The sequence below is a fragment of the Artibeus jamaicensis genome, unplaced genomic scaffold (assembly GCF_021234435.1).
Source record: "Artibeus jamaicensis isolate MK-2021 breed Jamaican fruit bat unplaced genomic scaffold, CSHL_Jam_final contig_354, whole genome shotgun sequence".
NCBI classification, from domain to species: domain Eukaryota; kingdom Metazoa; phylum Chordata; class Mammalia; order Chiroptera; family Phyllostomidae; genus Artibeus; species Artibeus jamaicensis.
In genome coordinates, this window is record NW_026521803.1 from 22,295,842 (window position 1) to 22,306,510 (window position 10,669).

The window sequence follows — 10,669 nt, forward strand, 5'->3', positions numbered from 1 at the left end:
AGGAAATGTAGAAAATTTTAATAAAGTAGAGTCATTTAAAAAAAATGAGGCCTACTTTGTTTATTTCATTGATGATTACTTCCTTTCAACCCTTTACAAAACATGCATTTTCTGTCACAGTTCTACTATTTATAAACAAATGGCAAAGCAATAAAAATTAAAACTATTGGTCAGGATCAAACAGACACATTGGTGGAAATATAGTTCAGGTACTCTTATAGAAAGAGACAAATAAAATTAGGCAAATACAAAGGAAGAAAGATAAATGGACAAAATACAATTAAAATATCAAATAAATATTCCCATTTTGAGAATACTGTACATTATTATTACATAGAAACCAAATTAATAACTGATAAAGAGACAGACCAGGCTTTGTGTTGTGACTATGGGACCACTGAGTGTGTCCTCACGGTGAGTACTCACCATGGGGCAGTGAGTTGACTCAACATCGCTAGAGGAACATTTGGCCAAGGGAATCTATTATTAAAACCTGTGTACATCTTTTGACTCTTAAATTTCAGATCCAGAAATTAGTCTTAAAAATATTGTGAAGGGTACAAATGTGAGTGTACACATTTGTTCATGGTATCAGAGTGTATATTTGCAAAAGTTTAGCCAAAGACTAAAAACCTTTCAATGGACATTGGTTAAATAAATTGCAGTGTGTTCACAGACACGGGTATGCTAAGTAGTCATTAAATCCTGGTGTAGATAGGTATTTATTGACATGAAGAGATGTTTTCTAAATTGCTGACCAAGGAAAATAAGATTATACAATCAAAATTAGGGTATGTTCACATTAAAATAGTAATTGGTATATGTATACACAAATTTACACACCTACTTCTCTCTTTAAGATGTCTGATACATTTTAGAGACAAGAAGGTAGTTGTAAGGTAGTCTCAAAAAAGTTAACAGAATTATAATAGTTGACAAGATTGAGGTAAGGGTTTTTTAATTTCCTTTTTTACACTTTTTAGCCTTTCAAAGAAAAGAATAGCTTAAAATATTATTAGGCAAAAACTTTTATTTGGGGAACTTAAATTGTGTATCAATCTCCTAGTCTCTGTATTACCGGAAAAATCATCTATAGTTCTGCCCACAGAGGGAAAGGATTCTGACTGGGATTTTGTGCCTCTGGTTAATCCACCCACGGGGCCAGTGAGCAGAGCACTGAGGAAAGGATGTGGTCCTGTGTGGGGGAGGGTCACAGTGCAGGGGTGTGGGGGAGGGACACAGTGCAGGGGTGTGGGGGAGGGACACAGTGCAAGGGTGTGGGGGAGGGTCACAGTGCAAGGGTGTGGGGGAGGGTCACAGTGCAGGGGTGTGGGGGAGGGACACAGTGCAGGGGTGTGGGGGAGACTGCTATCTGCTAGTAAGTGCTGATGCAACACTGAAGAATTCTCCAAATGCATTTGTGAGAAAATGGGGGGAAAACTTAAAATTTCCCCCCAAACCATCGCTTTAGTTGGATTTGTGAATACATGGTATTTACTCAGTTTAAGGTCTCCAAGCTATTATTGATTGTAACTTATTTTTCCTCTTTTTTTTTTTTTTACAATCCACAGAACACAAGAGTATGGGACATGTAAAAACTCAGGATGGCATGAGAAAAAAGAGTCCACTTGGAAGTCCATTAGGAAAGAGCTTAAAATGTACTTGCAGATACATATCCCATGGTTAAAAGGTTGTCTTTTTTGTAACCAATAATCACCCACTCTGAACCTAAGCCCTAAGCTGAAATCAGACAAATACTGAATATGATTATGGTGCTGCAGTGAAAAAAAATAGCTGTGCAGATAAGCAAAAGGTAGAGGATTCTTCTTTGTTATTGTCTTGATGTGGAGACGTGACCCCCTTTATACACAATTAAAGAATAATACAAAATAATGTGTGGTAGGTGTCCAGTGGTATGATTTAGCTGAGATATAAATTCAAAGACGTAATCGTATGAAGCACGGAAGACTTCATCAAAAAAGTGAATCTTCCAAAAGGCCTGTGGCCTCATATTTTCAAGAGAATAGCACTACCAGTCACCCAGAGAATGGACTGATCCAGAGTCCAGGGCATAACTGCTGACTTCCCACTGCTCGCCTGTGCCCCAGAGTTCATCAGTAGCAACCCAAAGCTGCACGTCTCAGAAAACCTTTACTCATCTTCATTGCCACTGCTATTACTTCAGTGCAGTTGTCTGTAAAGTCTTGGGTGAATTATTGAAGCAGTTGCCTAACTGCTATTCCTGCCTCTTGCTTTGTCCTCTTCTAATCAGTCTACCCCGTGTGATCTTTCTAAAATCCACCTCTGAACCTACCGATCTCCTCCCTAAAATACTTCAATGACTCCCCATTTCCAAGAGCATAATATCCTAACCGTTTAGGATGACACACAGATTTCCTTGTAATCAATCCTCTCTCCTTGTCCCTCCAGGCTCATCTCTGCTGGTCCCTGACACTTCATCTCTTCATCCTGAATGATTTGTTATTCCCAGCATGTGACAAACTCTTGTCACCGTGGGGCCCTTCACACATTGACCCCTGCCCCCCATGGATATCCTCACACTTCCTTTATTACCTGGTTAACTTCAATTCATTGTCGGTGACTCAGTCCAGATGCCACCTCTTCCTGGGTGTTTCGTCTGACCTTACATTTCAAGGATTGATAGTCTTCCATCTCTCCTGTAACACCCCACAGGTACCTCTATTTTAGGGTCTGTCTGTGAAACAGTTTACTTGTTTTGCAGGTGCACTGTCTATTCCACGGGGTCAGGAATTACATCTTATTCATTGTGGTATCCTAAGGCAGATTTTTGACCAGTAGATGGTGATTTTCCCAAATGTTCAATTTAAACCTGAATGAATGAATGAATGAATGAATGAATGAATGAATAAATGAGCAGTGAAGAGTACACCATGTGGATCAAATCATTGAAATGTGTGTGCCATCGTGGATGCAGAATTAAATGACTTTATAAGGGAATATCAAATGATTAGAGTAGGATACCAAAATTTTCTCAAAATTGCCTCTTACTTAGTGTTCAAACCACACAGATGATAGTCAGTCATATGTCGATTGTATAAACATTTGTGTGTACTCTATATGTACACATATATAGTTGACCCTTGAACAACATGGGCTTGAGCTGTACAGATCCTCTTACAGGTGGATTTTTTCAACAAATATGTAGTACTGTATAGGAATTTTCTAGCCTTCTAATTTTCTTAACATTTTCCCTAGCTTATTTTGTTTTAAGAATACAGAATATAAACTTTAACAAACAAGATGTATGTTAATTGACTATCTGTGTTATCAGTGGAGCTTCTGGTCAACAGTAGGCGATGTTTAGTTAGGTTTTGAGGGAGTCCGAAGTTATAAGGGGGTTTTCTACTACATGCAGGTCAGTGTCCTTAACCCCTACATCGTTCAAGGACTGAGTGTATCCCCATTTTGTATATACACGTGTATACACACATATTCTTAATGTATAGATTGGACTGATTTTCACTAGTGCACTAACTCCATATACCAACCAGACCTGCAGTTTATGAAATAGTCTTCATTGCTCATTACAAATTTTGCTATTTAAGTCATTGTAAGATTCTTGAGATCAAAGTCTGTTATTATTTTACATTCCATGTTCTGTCAAGCATTGTGTTAAGCCCTCAGTAGTTATATTCATGTGAGGAGATGAACTGGATCTCATGAGTAAAAGGGTAATTTGTTCTTGAAAATCAGGAGGGTGGGTTCCAGGAATACAGAGCAGGCCCAACGCAGCACATGAATTTAGGGAAGTTTTGCAAAAGAGGCATAGTGCATAGGAGTTGACCTTTTATTAATAACATCTTTCTTGAGAGACTCATGGAGCCTGGGCTGTTTTCAGCCCTTTGAAGTCCTCTCTTCTGCTGAGGTAGTGAGAAACAGCAAATTTAAAGTAAAGGAAAAAGAGGCCTGGGAGCTCAGCTTCTGGGCAGTCATTTTCAGTATTTATGCGTGTCCATAAGTGGCTAGTGACTGGTAGTAGCACCATTGATTCTATTTTTAACAGTTGACTTCCTCACAATCAATGGGATTGACCAAACCAATCGTCAAGTCAACAGCAACAAGAGGCTAACCACACTGAGACCCATTCATGTGGCTTGTGGCTCCAGATGGGGTTACACCTCCAACAAACCCCAGGCTAGGGAATACATCCCCTAGCACTGAACACCCCAACCTCCTTTCTCAGTGCCAGCTGACCCCATTACCATAGAAACTTGGTGGAGAAAGACCCGAAAGTAAATTATGCAGCTCTTTAGCACCCTCTGGTGTCCAGTCTTCCAAAAACCCAAAATTCTCCTGGGTTTTTTAAAAGGTAACTGATCATTTCTGCCCAAAGGTATGTACCTCCTTGTGATGTTCAGGAATCCAGAGAGACTTTCTTTTAACTGACTGCACCATTCATGTTAGCTAAAGAATACAATCAGTGGGAAAAACCTTTTACCTGGCATCTAAGGGGAACTAGTATCACCTAAACAGTGTATTTTTGTGACTTGCTAACGTGAAAATTGCCTGCTGTAAAGCCTGAAATTTATTTTCAGTTACACAAAGTAAAATTTTCTATAGCAAGTGTTTATAATGGAATCTTTAACTATGTGAAGTGCTCCAGTAAGAGGATGGAAGGGCTAAAGAGGTACTAACCGACCTAACATATTGATTTTTTTCTTAAGAGTCCTGCTCCCCACCCTATTCTACTGGAAAGTATCATAAAAGAGAAAAGTTCTCAAGCGGTAATCAGAATTGGGACCTGGGCTTGCTGTTTTTTTCAGGTTGAAGTGTGACTTTGGATACCTTACAATCTGTTCAATCGATGAATCTGTTTTCTCAACTACAAAATAAGAATGTAAGTATAGGTGTTCTTTATCATCTTGAGTTAAAATAATGAAAATCTAAGATTCTCTGGGGTTGTTAGAGTTTGGGTTTCCGTATGACCCAAAGAAGATGGATAGAAACAGATTTAATTATCTACTTGTGCATACGTTTGAATCTCTTCATAATAAAAAATAGTTAAATAACTTACAGTTGGAATCAATTTCCCTGTTCTCCTGAATATCAAATTAATGAGACTCAATGGTAATCCTGAAACATAAGAAGAATGGTGGATTCTCATTGTAGACTCTCTTGTGATTCAATACTTTAAAATAAGCATTGGTAGTTCAATAAACTTTCCCCTTTTTTAGAGTGGCCTTAAGCAATATATGAGAAGAAGCAAATTAGAGAGAGAGAAAGATTTCTGCAGAAAAGCACCAAATGCTCTTCATATATTTTTATTATAACAGTGCTCACTTATTAAGATCCTACTAGGTACCAAGAGTGTTAGATACTTCATTTTATTTAATCCTCCTAACGTTCTTGCAAGGTAGAATTTATTATTCTCATTTTGTAGAAAAGGAAACTAAGCCTCAGAGTACAAAGCAATTTGTCCCAGTTAACACACAACCCGTAGAGCTAATACTCAGACCGAGTCTTGTCTGAATCCAAGCTGTTTTTCTTTCCTTAGAAGTAACCTGTTTTCATTTAGAGAGCAAAGAAGGGAAGAGAAAAAACTCCTGAACCCATTGTTCTAACCGAGCAGTTGAAAATATCTTTTCTTAGCAACAGATGGCTTTACAAAGTCCCGGAAGCAGGCAATCCGGTGCCCTTGCTTTGCCTCCTTGGCATGAGGAGCTCTCAGGCCCTCCCCTCCCCATTAGCAAGGCCAGATTGACAAGGAAGCAGCTCCGCTCACTCATTCACCTTCCCACAGGCTTTAGTTGAGCATCTACTGAGAGCCAGATTCTCCCGGGACAGCAAAATGAGAGTGGAGTTGTTTCTTTAACATTCTTTACGTGTCAGCAGAGATACCACACATGCCTCTAACTGGGAAGGAAGGAAGGCATAATGGCAGGAATTTGTTCTCCCATTGACTGGCTCTTAGCCGCTGCAGCACCCCAGTAAGCAATTTGTTCCTGAACTCCCAGGAACTGAGCTTCAGGTAGGAAAAGGATGAGTTGGAGCATCTCCACATCTTATAGAGAATTAAAGAAATTCTGTTGCCAAAAGCGTTTATAATCATGATGCAGTCCTTGATGCATTACTGAGAAGTCTAAACACCTGCCTGGTTTCAAATTCTCTCTCTATCTTTCGAAGCAGCACATCTTCCTCTAACTCATCTGAGAGATCTGAGTAGCAGCCTGGCTGATGTTCTAAAGCCAGAGAAGGCCTACTCTATATATCATATAACCTCCGCGGTTTTGCTTGGTAAGAAGGGAGTTAAACAGATGTCTGCTGCCTAGTATTTCTCTTTCCATTAGCATACATGTTCCTTTCTGGATTTTGAAAAGATTTGTCCCATCAATCCCAGACAGGAGGAGTCCAAATGTATTCTCCACAGTTTCCTCCAGCCAGAGCTGCTGATGTACCTTTCTGGGTCTTTGGAAAAGAAACCCGTTGGTTATCAAGATCACTGATAACCGTGGGAGGAGGCAAAAGGGCAGGACATGGAAAGAAAGAGCCACTCCCCCTGGATAATGGGTTGGAAATTCTCGGCACTGTGGAGCTTCAGCGTTTTCAGGGTTGAACATCCTCATGATTCACAGACCTAGAAATGAGAGATTACAGGGAGAAAAAAGACAAGGGCAGTGCATCCGGGCAAACACAGCTAGGAAGTTTAGACTGGACTGCGCAAAGGCTAATGAAAGGACAGTCTCCCACTGCAAAACTCCAGAGACATTGAGAACTCAAGCTTTCTGAAAAGCAGACAATGTGATTGTATTTAATTTTTTTCCTTTGCATTTTTCTTAGTTTATACTAAGTCCCCCTTTTTTTCCTTTCTAGTTCTTTCTTTCAGGATCGCTGCATTCTACTGCGTTTGAAGTGGGGAAAGGAACTATAAACCTAAATTATGGCCAATCAGATTGTACTCACAGCTCAACTGCTGGACAAATTGCAGCTCATGAAATTTGCTATGGGTCAGGAGACTGCGTAATTTTATTTTAATCAGTCTTATTTGAGCTGGAATACCGTTGCCTCAAATCCTCTGAACGGAATTCCAGAGGGGATATAGACCGGTCTGATTTCCCCCCTTCTCACCTCTTTGTGGTTTTTTTTTTCTCCATTTTTGTAGTAAAGTGTTTCAGGTCTTTGGGAGATAATGAGAAATAAAAGTTGAGATGGTCAAATTGTATTTTCATTCTGAACGAAAGCAAGTCTGAGCTTATGTTCACGGCAGCCTTTCTTGCAATGCAGGATTACGCTGCCCAAACATCCGCAGCGTTCATTTCCATAGAGATGTCCCAGTCAGACGGGGCCCCAAGAACCGCAAATGCTCTGCTGATCCGCAGCCCTCGCCTTCTGTTCGGATTTCTGGAACATTATTCCATGTCACAGGAGGCCTCCCAGGCTGCTGCGAAGTCAGATGGACCCACATCCCAACCACACAGCTGCCTCCCCAGCAAGGGGGAGAGAATAAGGCCTTTCAGAGTCACCCAAGTATGAGAAGGAGACAGCATTAACACTTCAGAAATCCCCAGGATCTGTAATGTGATCTTCACCACAGCTTACATCACAGACTCAGACCTGAAGGGAGGGGCAGGCAAATGGTCATTGTGAGAGGCCAAGATGCAGGGTCAGGACATCACCCACTCTTTCCTCTAACTCTGAAGCCCAGTCTGTGGAAGAATCTTCATAGTGGTGAAATATATGAACAGGGACAGTTTGCTTTCCAAGGAAGAGAATTCGGCAACAGCCTCACCTGCGGTCACACATCAGCTCACGACTCAGGAGTCCAGCGCAAGCTGGTTGTGCAGAGCCCTTGCCTTTCAGTCCTCATGCACATGCCAGAGGCATAAACAGACCTTCTGTGAGTAACTAAGGGTCGGGGGCAGTCTGTGCCACTTCTCTTCTTGGTGATCCTCTTCTTCTTCATCGTTCTCACCTCAGCTTTCTGCACTTGCCTTTTTAGGTCAAAGGAATCGATAACTCTAGTCAAATAATTTAAGATAGTACAATAACCCTGACAAACCAACAAACAAAGAAACACATGAACAACCAGTTTGACATTTTAAGAAGGTTATTCATTTGCTCATTTATTTAGTTAATAAAGGATGATTAGCTTTCTTTTCAGGCCAACACAAAAGATAAAAATATGAAGACATTATTAATGATCTTAAATAGTTGAGGCTTTAAGCAGCCAATTGTCTGAGGTGGTGTGAGACAGGCCAGGAGGAGCTCTGTATTTCTGCTGGGTTGAGACAGAAAGTGACACCAGATGTAGCTACAGACAGTCCATTCTGTCACAAGATGAGAATAGCCTAATGCAGTAAAGCAATCTCTTTGACAATAGTAGTAGCTAACATCTAATTTAGTGTTTACTATGTGCCAGGAACTGTGTTAAGTGCATTACGTATATTACCACATTTAATTCTCACAACAGTGCCATGGTGTTGTTACTGATGTTTTCATTCCCATCTTATACAAAAAAAAAAAAAAAAAAACTGAGTCACACAGTGTTCGTAACATATTCAAGGCCAGCCAGCTAGTGAGGAACAGAATCAATATACCAATTCAGGTGGTCTAGCTCTTAATGTACATGATGTCAACTAACCCACTATTCTGCTTTCAACAGAGAGAACCCGGCATGAAATAATGGTAAAGCAGGGGAAGAAAGAATTGAGAAGATATTATTCACAGAGACTTGCATGAGCCAAGTCTTTGAAGCAGCTACCAAGTTCTCAGTGAGAACTTCAATTTCTAAGACAGACTGGCAACAGTAAGGCAGAGCACTGGTCCCAGAGGTACCTTGGGCAAATCACACTACATACTACAGTTACCGCTGGTGACTCTGCAAATCAAATACTACAGTTACCGCTGGTGACTTTGCAAATCACATACTACAGTTAGCGCTGGTGACTTTGAACTCCTTGAGAAAAAAGTAGAATTCCAGTTTTTAGAATGAGGGCACCCAGATAAAGCTACATTTGTAGAAAGTGTCTTATTGCTGAGTCAGGACTTGTGCTGGATAAAGTACCTCGGTCCACCCACATGTGCAGGTTAGATTAGATGAATCTAATGTCCTAGGGAATACGGACTCATGGTTACTGGTGGTCTGGTTCTCCAAACATCTGCATCAGGGAACCTGAGATTCAAACACAGGTCCCTAGACCTTTACTGAATTAGAATCAATGAGGGGGACTTCAGGAGAGTTTATAATAAATCCTCTACAACTTCCATGTGGACACTGAACTTTGAGAACCATTGAGCTCAACTTTCAGGGAGTACTCAAAAAATGCTGGTAAGGGGATGAGATGCCTGCAAAGGGAGCATCTAGCACCAGGTGTGAGGAGGTAGGCAGGAGTGGCAGCTCCACTGGGCAACACTGTTGCAATTGTCATATACATTCTTAAAAGTAATCCAGATTCACTTATTCCTTATTTTTGTCTTTTGGGGTTTTATAGCTTTTAAAAATAACTTGAAAGGCAAGTAAATTTTTAAATAAAAATATAACACTGGCTTAGATAATTAGCCTTGGGTTCTATTTCTAAGAAGCATTAAAACATGATTAACTTTCTTGACATGAATCTAAGAAAATAAACTTCCTTCCTTACTTTAAAGGAGCTCAACATGCGAATTTGTCTAAATCCTCAAAGGTAAAGTCCAAATATTTACTCCTTAATGAGTGAATTAGAATAGCCATCTCTACATTAAACCTACCTGTTTTTAAGCTTAATTGGAACTCCCCGGAAACTAATAATGGTGTATCTAATAAGCACTAATAATTTTCACTTAATGCCTTTGCCCCTTTATCTAAAGACTTTTATAAGAAAGAGAAAAGAAGAGATAAACAAACAAGGGGAAAAAAAAGTTTATCCAAGAACTGCTTCTCTTTATTAATTTACTTTTTTCCAGGGAACACGTGTAGTTTGTGTTTTAAAAAAAAAGTTGTTTAAAAATATTTTCCCATTTTTTTAAGAAATTAATTTTATCACAAAGCAAGTCATTATCACAAGCATTTAGCGGTAGCTAAAATGATTTTTTATACATTATTGTAAACTCCCAAAGGATACATTTGTTTGCTGTAGTCTGAGACAGACATCACAAAATGTATGATCCCCAGTTTGTATTTTCCCCAGCATCCCCGAACTCAGCCTTCCCTCTGAAACTTGACTCACTGCCCCAATGCATTTTGTGGACTGAAAACATTCTCCACATAAACTTCATGGAGTTAGTGTTAAGTTTCTGCAGTGAATGCATTTTTCACGATTAAAACTCACAGCTTGCTTTTTGTCTGGGGAACATAGTTCTAGGAGAGCAGTCATTCTGAGCTACGAGTTCCAAAGTCACAAACGGTTTTAAACTTTGATTCACTTCAAAATACATAGGTTTAGCAACAGAATTGTGTCACTACAAATTTTCATGCAACTTTTGTGCACAAGTAACACATTCCAGTTATACCTGTCTCAGCCAGAGCATCAGTAGGAAATAGATGGCGTATTCCGATTACATAATTCCAGAAGGATCTAACACAAAGGTGTGGGCTGCTACAGAGGAAACGCAAATAGTACAGGTACCTGGGAGTAGCACCCGAGAGCTGTCACTGCCCCTAGGCCTGAAGGACGAGGAGAGGAAGAAGTTACCAGGGTGCAGAAGTACACTG

At 40.0% G+C, this 10,669-nt stretch overlaps 1 long non-coding RNA gene across 4 annotated transcripts in view; it reads left to right on the top strand.

Moving 5' to 3' along the window:
* The window catches only part of LOC119056148 (uncharacterized), a 134,472-nt gene extending 124,555 nt beyond the window's left edge, over nt 1-9,917 (top strand). For all 4 annotated transcript variants that reach the window (XR_008391406.1, XR_008391408.1, XR_008391409.1 and 1 more), the window contains 3 exons: nt 4,806-4,879; nt 6,853-7,876; nt 8,642-9,917. This is a non-coding gene — a long non-coding RNA (uncharacterized LOC119056148). The remainder of the gene's footprint in view (nt 1-4,805; nt 4,880-6,852; nt 7,877-8,641) is intronic.
* The last annotated feature ends 752 nt before the right edge of the window (nt 9,918-10,669 follow it).